The 19407-nt window shown below is 39.0% G+C and overlaps 1 protein-coding gene across 1 annotated transcript in view; it reads left to right on the plus strand.

Moving 5' to 3' along the window:
* FRYL (FRY like transcription coactivator) overlaps window positions 1–19407 on the plus strand; it is a 916813-nt gene that overhangs the window by 36714 nt on the left and 860692 nt on the right. Inside the window, exon 2 of the mRNA XM_053703981.1 lies at window positions 7960–8071. The gene's annotated coding sequence lies outside the window, so the exon portion shown is untranslated. The remainder of the gene's footprint in view (window positions 1–7959; window positions 8072–19407) is intronic.

Consider the following 19407-nt stretch of genomic DNA (forward strand, 5'->3'; position numbering starts at 1 on the left):
CTGGGGAGATTTACAGCTCCGGCCCGCGTGTGATTGGTTGTTCGCCGGCAGGGGACTGGATTGCACGCGAGCACAAAATAGCGCTCGTGTGCAATACTGAATTCCTACAGGAGAATTCAGGCCCCCAGAGGTGAGCTGCGGCGGACCGGGGCGCGTATATGCGCCCCTGTCCGACTCAGCTTGATAAATACCAGAGATGGCATTTGTTCTAGAGTAAAAAAAGTATTGTATTTTGAGCTATTCAAATCTTTTCATAACCATTTATGAAAAGAAAAAGAAAAAAGTGGAAACAAATAATGGGAAACCAGCTATATTAATTTCCCTGACTTATCTGAAATTTACTTTCTGTTGACTTCATATAATAAAGAATGTGATAATCAATGGGGTACATAAAGTTTGAATGTGATTTTGCTATGAGGAACCAGTTTGAAACAATGTATAAAATGTGTTACTTCCTCTGCATCTTTGTAAGAAAACTGCCATTGTTTGGGGTATTCAGGGTAGGAGTTTGCATTGTCCTTGTGTAAAATGTGCTTGTTTATACTTTATTTTTCTTTGCATAAATGTTTTGTAGATGATCTATTTATATAGCCCATACAGTTTTTTTGTTTTTTTTAAATGTATAGTTTTTCTTATTTTTAAATAACATTGGTCTGATTTTCTGACTTCTAATCAAGCTCCAAAGTTTTAGGAGAATACCGAGGTATACCTAATCCAGCGTGCTCCTGTTTGTGTAAAGAGTCCTTTCATATGCAGAGGAAGGGGTAGGGTGAGTGTCTGTTATTTCCCACTTAGAGTGGGTGTTCTAGCTACCTTTTTAACAGAACTAAACTGGGAGCTTCTAAGTAAGTTTTTAAATGGTTTTATACTGGATTGTTTGTTTTATTTTTTTATTATCTTTATTTGCATTTTAGAAAAACATAATACAATGCCATATATTCATACAAGAGAGATAAGAGTTATCAAAATGATCACAAGGTTCGCAAGGACTAACACACAGTATTTCTTTCATATTTATGCATGTGTTTCCTTTTCCAGATTGTCCATATCCTTTAAAGTACTGTATTGAGAGAGTCTAATCTTGTGAACTTGTGCACTCATTGACGTTGAGTCAAGTTTGTTAAAGTTCTGATCTCTCTCTTAATGTCCACTTGTCATTAAATAAAATAACCAAACAAAGATTAACAACCATTTTAAAATAAATAAACAAAAGAAGAAATAACAATAAACAATTTGTGTTTATCCACTTATAACAGTTACCCGAATCCATTTGTTTGAGTTTCCTATAGTATAAATTATTCATTTGTTACTTTCTGAAGAGTGCTTTGGTTGGAAATGACAGAAAATGTGAAGGAATATATATGATGTTGTAAATTAGTTACTGTTTACGAAAGACTCCCAAAAGAAGATCATGTCTTGGAAGAAATCTACTTTGCATGATTTTAAATAGTGAAATCTCTCTAGTAGGAGAGTATCCTCTACCAATGACTTCTAATCACCCATGTTGGGGATATTGGTTGATTTCCACAGTTTTGGAATCAACTGTGTTGCCGAATTAAGGAGTATCTGAAAGAGGTGTCTTTTAATCATGCAAGGGATATTTGGTTTTGCGTTTAATAAAACAATGTCATATGTTAATGTGATATTTGTTTGTAGTATATCATTTATAGCAGATGTTATATGATCCCAGAATGGTTTTAATCTACTACAACCCCACCATATGTGTAACAAATCGCCTTTAGACCCACATTCTCTCCAACATCTGTCATTGGCTGTGGGAAATAAATATTTGATTCCGGTTGGAGTGAGTTACCATCCCATCATTACCTTAATGTTAACTTCCAAAGCTCTAGCTGAATGTGCTGATTTAGATAGTTTTGAATCTGGATGACCAGATCCCGTCGGGCAGATGGGATACCGTCTCTTTCTCCCAGCTACTAGTATAACTGGGCATTGGAGGAGAAATGCATTTCAAAACTATTTTATATAAGGTAGAGATTTTTTTTTTTTTAGGAGGTTTGCCATTAATGCACATGGTTTCAAATGGGGTTAGGGGTAGCAGCAGATCATCTTTATATTTATGAGAGTTAATGAAATGTGACAATTGATGGAATCTAATCCAGGAATTTAGAAATTCTGATCCCAATTCTCCTAGTTAGGACTTTGGAAGGATCTTTTTGTCTTGGGTACGTATACAAATAGGGAGTAACTGTTTGAAATTCTAAACCTGTTCAGGGTGTTTCTTTGCTCCCGCTGGCAATTCACTGATACCCAATAGAGGGGATAAGGGAGAGTAGTTAGGAGTTTGTTTCGCAGCTTATTCCAATCTTTCCATTTATTAATCACAATTGAGGACTTAGACGATAAGTGTTTATATGTATTATCTGGATTCCAACGCATAGCACCAAGTTGTGAAGATTTTGTGATATGTGTTTTTAGTTGCACCCATCTCTTACATGTTTCAGAATTATAACTAGATCACTCCATTATTCTATGTAAAGAGATAGCTTGTCTGTATGCTTGCAAGTTTGGGACAGCTAGGCCACCCTCCGATGTTATTTGGGTCAATGTGTGTCTGGATAGTCTTGGAGGTCTACGTCTCCAAATATAGTCGTTAATGATTTTCTGTAAAAAGGTTAATATGATGGGAGGAGTTCGGCATTGGAAGCGTTTGCATTAGATACAAGACCTTGGGTAGTAATATCATTTTCATCATTTTAACTGCATTTATACTGTATTTTTATATCCGTATCTGTGCATGTTATTCTTTATAGTAGTGTCTATTACATGCAGTTAAATGAAAATTGGTGTATACTGTCCCTTTAAGGCTATACAACTGAGCTATGTCTTTAACTTATTACAGTGTGTTACTTTGTTTTTTTTTTCTTTCTTTCTTTATAGTGTAGAGACACCTTTTTATCCAGCTTACTTTTAATGTACTACAGTAAATATATAAATTCTGTTTGTAGTATCAACAGTACATAAGGACTTGACAAATCCCCAGAGCCAGGGAGCTGTAAAATTCTAGTTATGGTTGCTAAAAATTTGATCCTTTTGACATATATCCTTATATAATATAAATATAATTTGATGTTCTATACAAAAATATATACTATATATATATATATATATATATATATATATATATATATATATATATATATATATATATATATATATATATATATATATATATAAAAAATATGGGAAAATGTGTTTCAAATAAACTTCTTAACCATTGTTTGTATTAAACTATTGGAGTATGAAAACTTGCAAGTTTATTTTCATTTATAATTGTTATTTCTTGTATAAAGACAAGAAAATCACAAAAACCTTTTGAGTGCTTGTTTTGAGAATGATGTTGTAATACTTCTGTCATTCACACTGCAAAACTAGATAAATATCTCACAAGGTAGCCTTTCAAAAATAGTTTGAGAAGCCTCACAGTACTGATGAGACTTTTAGATAATCTTGTCAGAGTGGAGACCTTCAGATCTTTAGACCCAGAATCACTCACCTGACACACTCATGTGCCATTTCAAACAAGGATAGAGCATGCAGTTTTAAACAACCTTCTAATGTACTTCCATTAACAAAATGTGCAGTCTTTTTATATTTAAACTTTTTGAGTCACCAGCTCTGATTGAGCATGTGCAAGAATTCACAGAATTAAAATATTAGCATTTGTAATTGGCTGATGGCTGTCACATGGTACGTATATGCATTTGTGATTGGCTGATGGCTGTCACATGGTACAGGGGGAGTGGAAATAGAAAACTTTTTAAATTGTCAGAAAAAAATAATCTACTACTCATCTGAAGTTCAGACTAAGTGCTATTGCATTGTCTTTTTATCATGCATTTGTTGATTATGCAAATCGACTGTGTTTACTGGTCCTTTAAGTGACTGCTAGAAATTCATGGATAGTGCCACTTTGAGATCAAAGATATGGATACCCTTTTTCCTACCATATAGTGCGTCAGACGTGCACATTGCATACCTAGCTATCTGTTCAACAAAGAATACCAGGAGAATGAAGTGTGTGTGTATATAAATATATATATATATATATATATATATATATATATATATATATATATATATATATATATATATATATATAAAAATATATATATATATAATATTATTATTATTATTATTTGTAGAGCGCCAACAGATTCTGCAGCACTATATATATATTTAAATATTATTCTCTGTCTGAAACGCAAAAGAAACATTTTGGGTTTCATGTCCATTTAACTCAGGGGTATTAAACTAATTTCTTTATGGAGGGCCAAATTTTCCATTGTCGGAATGGAGGGTCCAATGTATACAATTTTTAATATATATATATATATATATATATATATATATATATATATATATATATATATATATATTACATATATATATATATATATTACATATATATTACAGGAAGTGGTGACTGCAAAAGGTGAGAATGATTTTAGTGTGGAGTTTGATGAAGGCAATTATTAAATGGAATTAATTTGTTACTGGGTTGTGTGTTAGGCTTTCCTGAGCAAAAATGTCTCAGGGAGCATTTAAAGGAGGACAGATTAGGGGAGAGTCTGATTATAGCACATTTTGTTGTTAAGGCCCCTCCATAAATTATGTGGAAATTATAGCAGGTGTTAGACCAGAACGTCCACCAAACACCAATAGGGAACCCCATGGTGATTCCCTCAGAGGACTGGTCAGACTCGGGTTTGCAGATTAGCTGGTTATGGAGACATCTCGAGATACACCACCAACTCCTCAGCATTCTTCTATGGTTCATGTGGATAGGCCCAAAAGCAGCCCTAATGTCCTGTATATGAGTTTGTGCTGAAAGCTGTCCAGTAGACAAGTTAACTCACTGAACAACTGAACAGGAAATTAGGGTTTACCTCAATACTAAACTATAATCAAGGCAATTATATAAATTTTCAATCTGAATGCCCTAAGAGCAATATGGTGTTACTGCTTATTACCCAGGATCTCGGGGGGGGGGGGGGGGGGGGCGGGCACTAGGAGAGGCAAGTGGTTTGCATCAGCTAGTGTGTCCATATAGCAGGAGTTTATCTTCAATTAGTATGTTCTGAACTAGCTTACAGCTGAAGATTGCGGTTTGTGCCACTAAGGTACACTGCACTGTAAACTGGCCATCCTCTGCAAGTCCTCCCCAAGACAGTTTTGCCTGTTACGGCTTCTAATTGTAAATAGAGCTACCAGAGTGCACCCAGTGTGCCCTTAGTTTCAATAGTTGGGCCAATTCAGACATAGAATACAATTTTAAACAACTTTCCAAATTACTTATTTAATCAAAATTGCTTCATTCTTATGTTATCTTTTGTTAAAGTAGCTGCAATGCATTACTGGGAACTAGCTGAACACATCAGATGACCCAATGATAAGACAATATATATATAAAAGTCACCAATAAGCAGCTTCTCCCAGTAGTGCATTTCTACTCCTGAGCCAACCTAAATATGCTTTTGAACAAAGAAAATGAGATAAAAGGAATACATTGAAAAGTTATTTAAAATATGTTCATTAAGGAAAAGTTTCATGTCCCTTTAAGCAATATAGGTGTAAATGGTAAATAAATGTAAATAATACAAAATACAATATAATTTTTAACAAAAAAGTGTTGCATTATAGCTAATTATTGTAATACACTGCATACATATTCGCTTATATTACTTATTTGCACCAAGGTAAACAATTTTACTTTTAAAGGGACATGAAACCCATTTTTTTCTATCATTATTCAGACAGAGCACACATTTTAAAAAAAAGTTTCTAATTTACTTCTATTATCAAATTTGCTTCTTTCTCATGTTATTCTTTGTTGAAGGGATACCTAGATAGGTACCCTGCCCAGACCTGAAGCACAACATGACCGGAAATAGCGCTGCCATGTAGTGCTCTTGCTAATGTATAACATTATTACAAAATGTTGCTATATACTGCTGCAGACACGTGCACACTCATGTGCTTGCATCTCTGCTTTTCAACAAAGGACAACAAGAAAACAAAGACAATTTGATAATAGTAAATTGGAAAGTTGTTTAAAAATGTATGTTCTATCTGAATCATGAAAGATTTTTTGGGGGTTTAATGTCCCTTTAATGAAACTACTCACTGTCACTTCTTAACACTATGGAGAATAAAAACCGTATATTCAATAAACAAAACAATGAAATGTACTTTCCGAAATTCAAATAATGGGCCACATTTAGAAAGTTAAAAATTAAAAAGTGCATTTCAGTTTCAAATTCAAGTTTGCAAAACTGCTTATAGTAAATGTCATTACTAGTTTTTAGCGGCATACGCACATATGCTCTGAGGGCCTGTGCGCCAGTACTTAAGCTCAGAGATCTGGCGTGGTGTGTATTGTGTCTGTAAAGACTTCATTTGCGTCATACAAGCCTCTCGGAGAAGGTGTGGCAGTTAAATACTGGTTCCTTTAAAGCATATGTGCGTATGCTGCTGAAAACCAGTAATACGTTTTACTAGAAGCATTTCTGCTAATGGAAGTACTGTATTTTGCAAAAATGTTTCTATTTAAAATTGAAATGCACCCATGCACATGTCAATGTTGACATTTCTATCCCTGTAAAGGGACATGAAACCCAAATGTTTTCTTTTGTGATTTAGAAAGAGCATGCAATTCTAAACAACTTTCTAATTTACTTCTATTGTCTTACTTGCTTCATTCTCTTGATATCCTTTGCTGGAAAGAATATCTAGATAGGCTCAGCTGCTGATTGGTGGCTGCACATAGATGCCGCGTGATTGGCTCACCTATGTGCATTGCTATTTCTTCAACAAAGGATATCTACAGAACAAAGCAAATTAGATAATATAAGTAGATTGGAATGTTGTTTAAAATTGTATTCTCTATCTGAATCATGAAAGAAGAAAAGTTTGGGTTTAGTGTCCTTTTTAAGCCCCTAGAATGAGTTCTTCCCTCATACACTATTGTGGGACAGTAGACCTTACATAACTGAGCTGTCTATTACAAACTACTAAGTGTTTTCTTGTTTGTTACATATTTATCCTGGAAAAATACTGGTGTAAGATGACTTCTGCCCATCACTATTTAAAGGGATATGAAAATCAAAATTAAACTTTTATAAATTATATGGAGCACAGTTTTATTTGACACTTTTAAATTCACTTCTATTATCAAATGTGTTGTTTTCTATTTATCCTTTGGTGAAAAGCATACCATAGGCAAAAGAGCAGGAGTGTGCTAGTGGGAGCTAGCTGGCGATTGGTGGCTACACACACATTCCTCTTGTCATTGGTTCACCAGCCATGTTCAGCTAGCTCCCAGTAGTCTTTGGAGCAGACTATAGTTATGTGTTTTTAAGTCATTTACACCTAGTTATATACAAGCAACAGTGCAGTAATACAATGCTCATATTAGAGCATTTTATGTTAGCACTTTTATATCCCTGTAAAGTAGGAACCTGTGTCTGTGCTCATATTGCTACCCTCGGTCATTATATAAATGTATTGGTTAGAAATTATTGTAAGTGTATATTCTATCTATCTATACCTATACCTGTTGTCTGCTTAAAGGGACACTCAAGTCAAAAGAAACTTATGATTCAGAAAGATCATGCAGTTTTTATATACACACTTTATGGGGAAAAAGATACTATTTAGCATGTGCACAAGTTTACAGGGTATACGTATACTAGTCTGTGATTGGCTGTCTGTCACATGATTACAGGGGACCGGAAAACGGGACAAAAAAAATTCTGAAAAAAATCTACTGCTTATTTGAAATTCAGAGTAGGTGATAAATCATTGTCTTTTTACTATGCACTTGTAAATGATGTAATTCTACTGCATTGAGTTCTCTTTTTCTTTGTCTATCCACTTCTGCATTTTAAGTCATTGTTGATATTTTTGTCATTTAAAACATAATTTTTATTTCCGCAGTAACATGGGCTGGTGATTCAACTCAAATCATCTTTGTGGCAGAAGTCTTCATTTTTTTTTCTCCCGACCTTTTCTTGATTATACCAAGCGGTTCTGTGTCCCTGTGCAACAAGTAAGTCAAGCACCAAATATTTATTTTGTTACATGCATTGTTTCCAAGCTCTTTGCATTTTTATGTTTTTCATTTCATTCTAATAATGTCCTTTTAATCTAAATGTGTTTTATTTGACTGTAACTATTTACTTCTTTTTTTTCCCCCTCTTTAAAATCATTAACATATCTATAACAATATCTTCTTGTGAAATAGAATATTTGAACCATTTTAACGCTGCCACGTTTTTTCTTATATTTTTTTATAATGTGTTTTGTGCAAGCAGAGCTAGCCTATTTGTGTTTTTTCAGTGCATTTATTGACTTTGCCTGACTAATTCTGCTAGTGCTGCTAACTGAATTATCTCTTCTGAGTGTCCCCTTCCAAGAAGTACAAAACCATTTTTTTAATAAAAGACTTTGTTTATGATCTTATCCAGAGGAATATTGATAGAAAATGTTAAACGGATACTAAACCCATTTTTTTCATGATTCAGATAGAGCATGCAATTTTTAAATAGCTTTATCATTTACTCCTATTAATTTTTCTTCATTCTCTTGCTATCTTTATTTGATAAAGCAGGAATGTAAGCTTAAGAGCCGGCCCATTTTTGGAAGCGCACCTGGGTAGCACTTGCTGGTTGGTGACTAAATATTCCCAGGTGCAGAACCAAATATGGGCCGGCTCCTAACCATTGCATGCTCTACCTGAATCTTGAAAGAAAAAAAATTGGATTTAGTATCCCTTTAATGGTTTGTTTGGCTTGTGCCATGGCTGTATTTAAATCGATTAAAGCACAACATTCTTAACTGCAACATTTTCTGAGATACGAAAGAGGGAGTGTTGTAGGGTTGCCAACTCTTAAAGGGACACTCAAGTCAAAATAAACTTTCCTTCTTAATATGAGTCCACGGCATCATCCCTTACTGTTGGGAAATACTGAACCTGGCCACCAGGAGGAGGCAAAGACACCCCAGCCATAGGCTTAAATACCTCTCCCACTTCCCCCAGTCATTCTTTGCCTTTCGTCACAGGAGGATGGCAGAGAAGAGTCAGAAGATTCGGAGTAGTTCCTTAGGAAGGGTATCTGCCCTTTGATATGGGACTGGAGTTATATTAGTCTTGTCAGCTTCTCAGTGAGAGCATTGATGAAAGTTAGAGTCTGGACATGCATGGAGAGTCTTTCTGCGAACCCATCCAGGCTGCCTAACAGCTTCTAAGCAATCAGTGTTGACTAGTTTCACTGCCTGCTTGTTTTTTTCATTCAAGTCAATGTCCGGAGCGATGCTACAAGACTGTCACACTTGAGATGCTGTGTTTCTGTTCCACAGCATGGATTCTGGTAAGATCGTTTACATTTTTACATATGTTGAAAACACTAGAAGACAGGATCACAGTGTGGCTCCTTTTATCTTATATAGAATCATGGGTTAATATCTCCTAAGGGGGATTATTGAACAGTGGGGATTAATCAAATGTGATGCTTTGATTTTATGCTGCTTTATGTGTGAGATTTATTGGGCTCAAAGACTGTTTGTTATGTGGCTGGAACACACTGTTTTTTACTTTCATTTCCTTCGTAAATGGAAAGAGTCCACAGCTGCATTCATTACTTTTGGGAATTCAGAACCTGGCCACCAGGAGGAGGCAAAGACACCCCAGCCAAACGCTTAAATACTCCTCCCACTTCCCTCATCCCCCAGTTATTCTTTGCCTTTCGTCCCAGGAGGTTGGCAGAGAAGTGTCAGAAGTTTTCGATAGTCTCTCTTATGGAGGGTAGAACTCTTCGGCATGGGACTGGAGTTTTAAGTAGTCCTGTCAGCCTCTCAGTGAGAGCATGGGTGAAAGTTAGTCCAGAGATGCAGGACTAAGTTTCAGAGTCATTATTAGATGACTGTAGCGTGCAATATTTTTGCTTCAGGTGTTGTTCGTCAGACCTATCTGAGCTTGCTGCACGAGGTTTCGTTAATAAATATTTTGATATTCTGAGCTACCTTTTTGTGACTTGGGGGACCTTTGTCTTCAGTTGCTTTTAGAGTGCGGTTGCACTGTGTTAGGGGAAGATCCTCTCTGTTTCAGATTCCCGGCCTTATCCAGTGGTTTCTGTTTCAGGGGACTTTGCGTTACCTCCCCTTGTTTCTATGAGACTGGTTGGGTCTCTGTTAGCCTGACCCGATTTCTCTGTTTTTTTGCTCTGTTTTGTGCCCTTTTTAGGTTTTTATTCTGGAGTTCCTTATGTTAGCTGGAAGCTAGCTCAGCATACTAATGTACTGTGGCTACTCTGCACTGTAGCAAGGGTTGCAAGTTTGATCCCCGGCGAGGTCTACTCAGCCTTTTCTCCTTTCGAGGTTGATAAAATGAGCAGCTCCTTGAGTCCCTTTAAGGGGGTTTAGCCGTGCTTTACAAGTACAATCGTGTTCTCCGTGCCTTCTCTTCTTTGTGGAAGAATACGGTAGTTTGTTCCCTTTCTTTACTAAGGGGTGTGTTGTTTGGAGACCGACTGCTGGACGATGGTGTCTCTATAGGCTGTTGACTCAGTCGAGTCTAGTTCCTGCGGTCTCTAGCAAGGCTGTAGACTATCTGCGGGTCAGTGTCCTTGGACCTTTTCCTTTTTTTCAAAGTTGTTCTCGGCTTTAGACGAAGCGGGATATTGCTGGGTTGGGGTTTTTAGGCCTGGTGCCCTCAGAATGGGCCGCCTCTTGTACCCTCCCGTTTTTGCATTCGGTGTCCACTATAGCTTGGGTATTGTTTTCCCAAAAGTAATGAATGCAGCTGTGGACTCTTTCCATTTATGTTGAAAAACTTAAATTATGCTTACTTGATCATTTTCTTTTCTTCAGATGATTACTCTTTTTTTTTTTTTATCGGCGGATTGCAGGAGATTCCTCTGGAGCATAGAAAAGTGCGACCTCTCTCAATCGCAGTACAGACAGTCCCCCAAAGGGAGATATTTCTCTTGTAAAGGTGTATCCAGTCCACGGGTTCATCCATTACTTGTGGGATATTCTCCTTCCCAACAGGAAGCTGCAAGAGGACACCCACAGCAGAGCTGTCTATATAGCTCCTCCCCCAACTGCCACCCCCAGTCATTCTCTTGCAGCTCTCGACAAGAAAGGAAGTATCAAGAGAGATGTGGTGAATTAGAAATGAAGATTTATCTGACAGAGGTCATGTTGTCAAAGCTTCTAACTTCCTGCCGTGCTCTTTATTCCACTTTTCAGCCGTCAGTGGCTCAGTGTATGGAAGTAATCGGTTTAATGGTAGCGGCAATGGACATAGTTCCGTTTGCCCGCCTACATCTCAGACCACTGCAACTTTGCATGCTCAATCAGTGGAATGGGAATTATACAGATTTGTCCCCTCTGCTAAATCTGGATCAAGAGACCAGAGATTCTCTTCTCTAGTGGCTATCTCGGGTCCATCTGTCCAGGGGAATGAGCTTCCGCAGGCCAGAATGGACTATAGTGATGACAGATGCCAGCCTTCTGGGCTGGGGCGCAGTCTGGAACTCCCTGAAGGCTCAGGGTTCGTGGACTCAGGAGGAAGCCCTCCTTCCGATAAACATTCTGGAACTAAGAGCGATATTCAATGCTCTTCAGGCTTGGCCTCAGCTAGCTGCGGTCAGGTTCATCAGATTTCAGTTGGACAACATCATGACTGTAGCCTATATCAACCATCAGGGGGGTACAAAGAGCCCCCTGGCGATGTTGGAGGTTTTAAAGATAATTCTATGGGCAGAGGTTCACTCTTGCCATCTCTCAGCTATCCATATCCCAGGAGTAGAGAACTGGGAGGTGGATTTTTTAAGTCGGCAGACTTTTCATCCGGGGGAGTGGGAACTCCATCCGGAGCTATTTGCCCAGTTGATTCATCTATGGGGCAAACCAGAACTGGATCTCATGGCGTCTCGTCAAAACGCCAAGCTTCCTTGTTACGGGTCCAGGTCCAGGGATCCCAAGGCAGCGCTGATAGATGCTCTAGCAGCGCCCTGGTCCTTCAGCCTGGCTTATGTGTTTCCACCCTTTCCTCTGCTCCCTCATCTGATTGCCAAGATCAAGCAGGAGAGAGCTTCAGTGATTTTGATAGCTCCTGCGTGGCCACGCAGGACTTGGTATGCAGATCTGGTGGACATGTCATCCTTTCCACCATGGACTCTGCCGCTGAGACAGGACCTTCTACTTCAAGGTCCTTTCAAACATCCAAACCTAATTTCTCTGCGTCTGACTGCTTGGAGATTGAAAGTTTGATTCTATCAAAACTTGGTTTTTCCGAGTTGGTCAATGATACCTTAATTCAGGCTCGAAAGCCTGTCACCAGGAAAATCTATCATAAGATATGGTGTAAATATCTTCATTGGTTTGAATCCAAGGGTTACTCATGGAGTAAAGTCAGGATTCCTAGAATATTATCTTTTCTCCAGGAGGGATTGGAGAAAGGATTGTCTGCTAGTTCCTTAAAGGGACAGATTTCTGCTCTGTCTATTCTTTTGCATAAACGTCTGGCTGAGGTTCCAGACGTTCAGGCTTTTTGTCAGGCTTTAGTTAGAATTAAGCCTGTGTTTAAACCTGTTGCTTTAAATTTAGTTCTTAAGGTTCTTCAAGGGGTTTCCGTTTGAACCTCTGCATTCCATAGATATTAAACTTTTATCTTGGAAAGTTCTGTTTCTAGTGGCTATCTCCTCGGCTCGAAGAGTTTCGGAGTTATCTGCTTTACAGTGTGATTCCCCTTATCTGATTTTCCATGCGGATAAGGTAGTTTTGCGTACCAAACCTGGGTTTCTTCCTAAGGTAGCATCTAATTAGAACATCAATCAGGAGATTGTTGTTCCTTCTTTATGTCCTAATCCTTCCTCAAAGAAGGAACGTCTTTTACACAATCTTGATGTGGTTTGTGCTTTGAAGTTTTATTTACAAGCTACAAAGGATTTTCGTCAAACATCTGCTTTGTTTGTTGTCTACTCTGGACAGAGGAGTGGCCAAAAGGCTTCGGCAACTTCTCTATCTCTTCTGGCTAAGAAGTATAATCCGCTTAGCTTATGAGACTGCTGGCCAGCAGCCTCCTGAAAGAATTACAGCTCATTCCACTAGAGCGGTAGCTTCAAAATGGGCTTTTAAAAATGAGGCCTCTGTTGAACAGATTTGTAAGGCGGCGACTTGGTCTTCACTTCGTACTTTTTCTAAATTCTACAAATTCGATACTTTTGCTTCTTCGGAGGCTATTTTTGGGAGAAAGGTCTTACAGGCAGTGGTGCCTTCCGTTTAAGGGCCTGCCTTGTCCCTCCCTTCATCCGTGTCCTAAAGCTTTTGTATTGGTATCCCACAAGTGATGGATGAACCCGTGGACTGGATACACCTTTACAAGAGAAAACAAAATTTATGCTTACCTGATAAATTTATTTCTCTTGTGGTATATCCAGTCCACGGCCGCCCTGTAATTTTTAGGCAGGTGTTTTTTATTTTAAACTACAGTCACCACTGCACCCTATAGTTTCTCCTTTTTTCTTGCTTGTCTTCGGTCGAATGACTGGGGGTGGCAGTTGGGGGAGGAGCTATATAGACAGCTCTGCTGTGGGTGTCCTCTTGCAGCTTCCTGTTGGGAAGGAGAATATCCCACAAGTAATGGATGAACCCGTGGACTGGATACACCACAAGAGAAATAAATTTATCAGGTAAGCATAAATTTTGTTTTTATTTGGTTCAGGCCCGGACTACATTATAGGAGAGGAAATGGACGGCAGGCACTCACTCCAAAACTTGTACTAAAAACTTAAAAATTTATTCATCAACTTTAAAAAGACAATTCAGACATGGCAGGTAAAAACAAGCAGTGCAACCTTATGCGTTTCGCGCCCCCTTCAGGCGCTTACTCATAGACAAGGAGCTCTGTGAGAAACCCCGTCTATTTATGCAGTGTGAGCCATAGATTTGACTATTTCATTGCCACATCTGCATAAATAAGAGAAGTTAAAAAACAGACTGCTTGTTGTTAGATACTAGATATAGCAATTCAAATGGCTTACAAAAAATACATTAGAAGAGACTATAAGATGACCATTAATAATTTACAGGCTATTAATTCATTAGGTACAAAAATAAAACTAAAAGCAATTGGTATGCATAATAATAAGCAGTTAGAAATTAATTGAATATACAGTAAAATGAATATCCACAGAGAAACCTAAACTTTTTGTAAATAAGATTAAACTTTAGATGTTATAATCATTAATAGATTGATAAAATATTTTGTTAAATGGTTTTTAACATAAGAAATGTGTGATGGACTATAGGATTACGGGATTATAAATGTATAATTGATATACCCAAATTAATTGATATAATTGAACAAGGCATGAACAGTATATGTAACAATATCAGGATAACAGTAAATCCAAATTTTAGTTGTCAATAAAAAAATTAATGTCACATTCCCTGTTCATGCCTTCAGGGGCAAGGGTCCTCAACTTTAGAATCCAGTATAGCTCTTTTTTCTCCACGGCTTTAGCCCTGTCACAACCCCTAGTTGACAATGTGGCCATATCTATGACTTGCACAGATAAATGTGCAATGTGAGTGAAGTGAAAATTATTAAAATGATTCACGACGGTTTAATCTTATTTACAAAAAGTTTAGTTATCTTTGTGGATGTTCATTTTACTGTATATTCAATTAATTTCTAACTGCTTATTATTATGCATACCAATGCTTTTATTTTTATTTTTGTACCTAATGAATTAATAGCCTGTAAATTATTAATGGTCATCTTATAGTCTCTTCTAATGTATTTTTTGTAAGCCATTTGAATTGCTATATCTAGTATCTAACAACAAGCAGTCTGTTTTTTAACTTCTCTTATTTATGCAGAAGTGTCAATGAAATAGTTAAATCTATGGCTCCCACTGTATAAATAGACAGGGTTTCTCACAGAGCTCCTTGTCTATGAGTAAGCGCCTGTAGGGTGGCGCGAAAAGCGTAAGATTGCCCTGCTTGTTTTTACCTGCCATGTCTGAATTGTCTTTTTAACGTTGATGAATAAATTTTGAAGTTTTTAGTACAAGTTTTGGAGTGAGTGCCTGCCGTCCTTTTCCTCTCCTATTAGTCTGGCAGTCTGATCCCCTGCATCTGGCTACTGCACTCCGTGCTTGTTGTGAATCTATTCACGGGACTCCTTTTTTTCCTCCCGCTACTAGCTAGCGGTTTGGTCGGAGGATTACATTTCCGGATTCACTGTGTGACGTGCATGCTGCGTTCAACTTGTCTCTTCCCGGACTACATTATCTCCATGGTAACAGGAGGCAAGGGTGCTTTCCTACCGTAGGATAAAAAGAACAAGTCTAAAGGACAAAGTTCTAACTTTCGTTCCTTTCGTTCTGATAAATCCCAACGACAGCAGACCTCCGCTAAGCCCGAGCAACCCAAGAGTACTTGGAAGACGGCACAGTCCTGGAATAAATCCAAGCAGAGCAAGAAGCCCGCTGAGACTAAATCGGCTTAAAGGGGCAGCAGTTGCTCTTTTCAGACGCTTTGTTCAGGAACGGGCAGGATCCATGGGTCCTGGAGCTCATAGCTCAGGGATACAAGATAGGTTTCAAGTCTCATCCACCCAAGGGCAGATTTCTCCTCTCAAGCCTGTCTTCCTGACCAGAAAAGAGGGAAGCCTTTCTGGGGTGCGTGCGGGATATGTCCTCCTTAGGGGTCATAGTCCTGGTTCCTATCGCAGGAAGAGGTTTCGGATACTATTCAAACCTTTTCATGGTCCCAAAGGAGGAGGGAACTTTCCGTCCGATTCTGGACCTAAAGTGCTTAAGTTTCTAAATGTCCCCTCGTTCAAGATGGAGACGATAAGGTCCATCCTTCCCTTAGTTCAGGAAGGACAGTTCATGACCACAATAGATTCGAAGGATGCTTACCTTCATGTTCCAATCCACAAGGACCATTTCCAGTTCCTAAGGTTTGCATTCCTAGACCAGCACTTCCAGTTCATTGCACTTCCATTTGGTATAGCTACTGCTCCAAAAAATTTTACAAAGGTTCTAGGGGCTCTTCTAGCCGTTGCCAGAACCCGGGGTATAGCAGTAGCTCCCTACTTGGACGATATTCTGGTACAAGCACCATCTTTTCATCTGGCGAAGAATCATTCGGAATCTCTTTTCTCTCTTCTTCGATCTCATGCATGGAAGATAAACCCTAGAAAAGAGTTCTCTTATTCCGAGCACCAGAGTAGAATTCCTGGGTACTATAATAGACTCCATATCCATGAGGATATTTCTAACAGACCAGAGACGTTGCAATCTTGCTTCAGCATGTCTTGCCCTCCAGACCTCCCTAAAGGGACAGTCAAGTCCAAAAAAACTTTCATGTTTCAAATAGGGCATGTAATTTTAAACAACTTTCCAATTGATTTTTATCACCAATTTTGTTTTGTTCTGTTGATATTCTTAGTTGAAAGCTAAACATAGAAAGGCTCATATAATAATTTCTAAACTCTTGAAGGCCGCCTCCTTATCACATGCTTTTTTATTTACTTTTCATAATAGGGGAGAGCTAGTTCATGTAAACCATATAGATAACATTGTGATCACGACCGTGGATTGTGGCAGACACTGCACTTATTGGCTAAAATGCAAGTCAATAGTTAATAATAAAATGTCATGTGATCAGCGGGCTGTCAGAAGATGCTTAGATATAAGTTAATCACAGAGGTAAAAAGTATATTAATATAACAGTGTTGGTTATGCAAAACTGGGGAATGGGTAATAAAGGGATTATCTATCTTTTAAAACAACAAAAAAATCTGGTGTTGACTGTCCCTTTAAGGCCTTCTGTGGCTCAGTGTATGGAGGTAATCGGTCTTATGGTGTCCAGCATGGACATCATTGCCTTTTGCCAGGTTCCGTCTCAGACCGCTGCAACTGTGCATGCTGAGACAGTGAAACGGTGATCATTCGAATCTGTCGTAACAGATCTATCTGGACATCCGGTCGAGAGAATTGCTCTTTTGGTGGCTTTGTCCATATCATCTGTCCCGGGGGATATCCTTCTTAAGACCATCCTGGGAGATTGTGACTACGAATGCAAGTCTATCAGGATGGAGAACGGTTTGGGGTGCCAAGAAGGCACAGGGCCTGTGGTCTCAGGAGGAACGCTTCCTCCCGATCAACATTCTGGAACTTCGAGCAATCTTCAATGCTCTGAAGGCTTGGCCCCTTCTGGGTTCGTCCCGGTTTATCAGATTCCAATCAGACAATATAACCTCAGGGGGAAACTAGAAGCTTCCTAGCAATGAGGGAGGTATCTCGAATTTACAGCTGTTCGCTGTCAGCGATAAACATTCCTGATGTGGACAACTGGGAAGCGGATTTTCTCAGCAGACAATCCTTTTATCTGGGGGAATGGTCTCTCCATCCCAAAGGGTTTGCGGAGATATGCAACAAGTGGGGGACGCCGGAGATAGATCTCATGGCGTCATGTCTCAATACCAAGCTACCAGGGTATGGGTCGAGGTCAAGGGATCCTCAGGCGGAGCTAATAGATGCTTTAGCAGTGCCTTGTAGGTTGTGTAATTTTACATTTTCCCACCGTTACCACTTCTTCCTCGTGTAGTAGCCCGCATCAAGCAGGAGCAGGCATCAGTGATACTGATTGCTCCATCGTGGCCACGAAGGATGTGGTTCGCGAATCTGGTGAGAATGTCATCTTCTCCTCCGTGGAAGTTACCTTGTCGCATGGATCTGCTGGAACAAGGTCCTTTTGTTCATCAAAATTTAGATTCACTGAGGCTGACTGCGTGGAGATTGAACGCTTAGTCCTAGCCAAGAGAGGTTTTTCTGAGAGAGTGATTAATACTCTCATTCAATCTTGTAAGCCGGTTACTCGTCGCATTTATCATAAGGTGTGGAGAACCTTATTCTGGTGTGAAGAGCGTGGGTTTTTCCTGCCATAAAGTTAAGGTTGCCAGGATCCTATCGTTTCTCCAGGATGGACTAGAGAAGGGTCTTTCTGCCAGTTCCCTGAGGTGACAGATTTCGGCCCTATCTGTTTTACTGCACAAGAGGCTCTCAGAGCTTCCTGATGTACAGTCCTTTGTTAAGGCTCTGATTAAGATCAGACCTGTGTTTAGATCTAAGGCTCCTCCTTGGAGTCTAAATCTTGGTCTTAAGGTGTTGCAACGGGCTCTGTTTGAGCCTATGCATGAGATTGACATTAAATTTTTGTCCTGGAAGGTTCTCTTTCTACTAGCTATTGCTTCTGCACGCAGAGTATCTGAGATTGCCGGCTTACAATGTTAGCCTCCTTATCTGGTGTTCCACTCTGATAAGGCTGTCCTACGTACTAAGTTAGGTTTTCTTCCTAAGGTCGTGTCAGACCGCAAGATCAATCAAGAGATTGTGGTTCCTTCTTTGTGTCCAAATCCTTCCTCTGCGAAGGAACGTTGGCTTCATAATCTGGACGTGGTCCGCACCTTAAAGTTCTACCTTCAGGCTAATAAGGATTTTAGACAAACGTCTTCCTTGTTTGTTGTCTTTTCTGGCAAGTGTAAGGGACAGAAGGTCTCCGACTTTTTTATCTTTTTGGTTAAGGAGTGTTATCCACCTTGCTTATGAGACAGCGGGACATAAACCTCCTCAGAGGATTACGACTCATTCTACTAGAACAGTGGCTTCCTCTTGGATCTTTAAGAACGAGGCCTCTATGGATCAGATTTGTAATGCGGCTACCTGGTCCTCCTTGCACACTTTTTCTAAATTTTACAAGTTTGATGTTTTCGCTTCGGCTGAAGCAGCTTTCGGGAGAAAGGTTTTGCAGGCTCTGGTACCCTCAGAATAGGGTCTACCTCTCTTTGTTCCTCCCATTATCATTCAGTGTCCTCTAGAGCTTGTGTATAAGTTTCCCAACAGTAAGGAATGATACAGTGGACTTATATTAAGAAGGAAAACATAAATTATGCTTACCAGATAATTTCATTTCCTTCTGTATAAGGAGAGTCCACGGCCCCCGCCTGTGTTCTCCGATGGGTGGCCCTCTAAATTATATTTTTCTTCTGGCATCATTTATACCCTGATATTTCTCTTACTGTTCCTTGTTCCCTCGGCAGAATGACTAGGGGATGGGGGAAGTGGGAGATGTATTTAAGCCTTTGGCTGGGGTATCTTTGCCTCTTCCTGGTGGCCAGGTTCAATATTTCCCAACAGTAAGTAATGAAGCCGTGGAGACTCCTTATACAGAAGGAAATAAAATGATCTAGTAAGCATAATTTGTTTTTATGATTCAGAAAGAGCATGCAGTTTTAAGACACTTTCCAATTTACTTCCAATATAAATTTTTGCACATTCTTTTTATATGCTCACTTTCTGGGGATAA

The sequence above is a fragment of the Bombina bombina genome, chromosome 2, assembly GCF_027579735.1.
Source record: "Bombina bombina isolate aBomBom1 chromosome 2, aBomBom1.pri, whole genome shotgun sequence".
Lineage (NCBI taxonomy): Eukaryota > Metazoa > Chordata > Amphibia > Anura > Bombinatoridae > Bombina > Bombina bombina.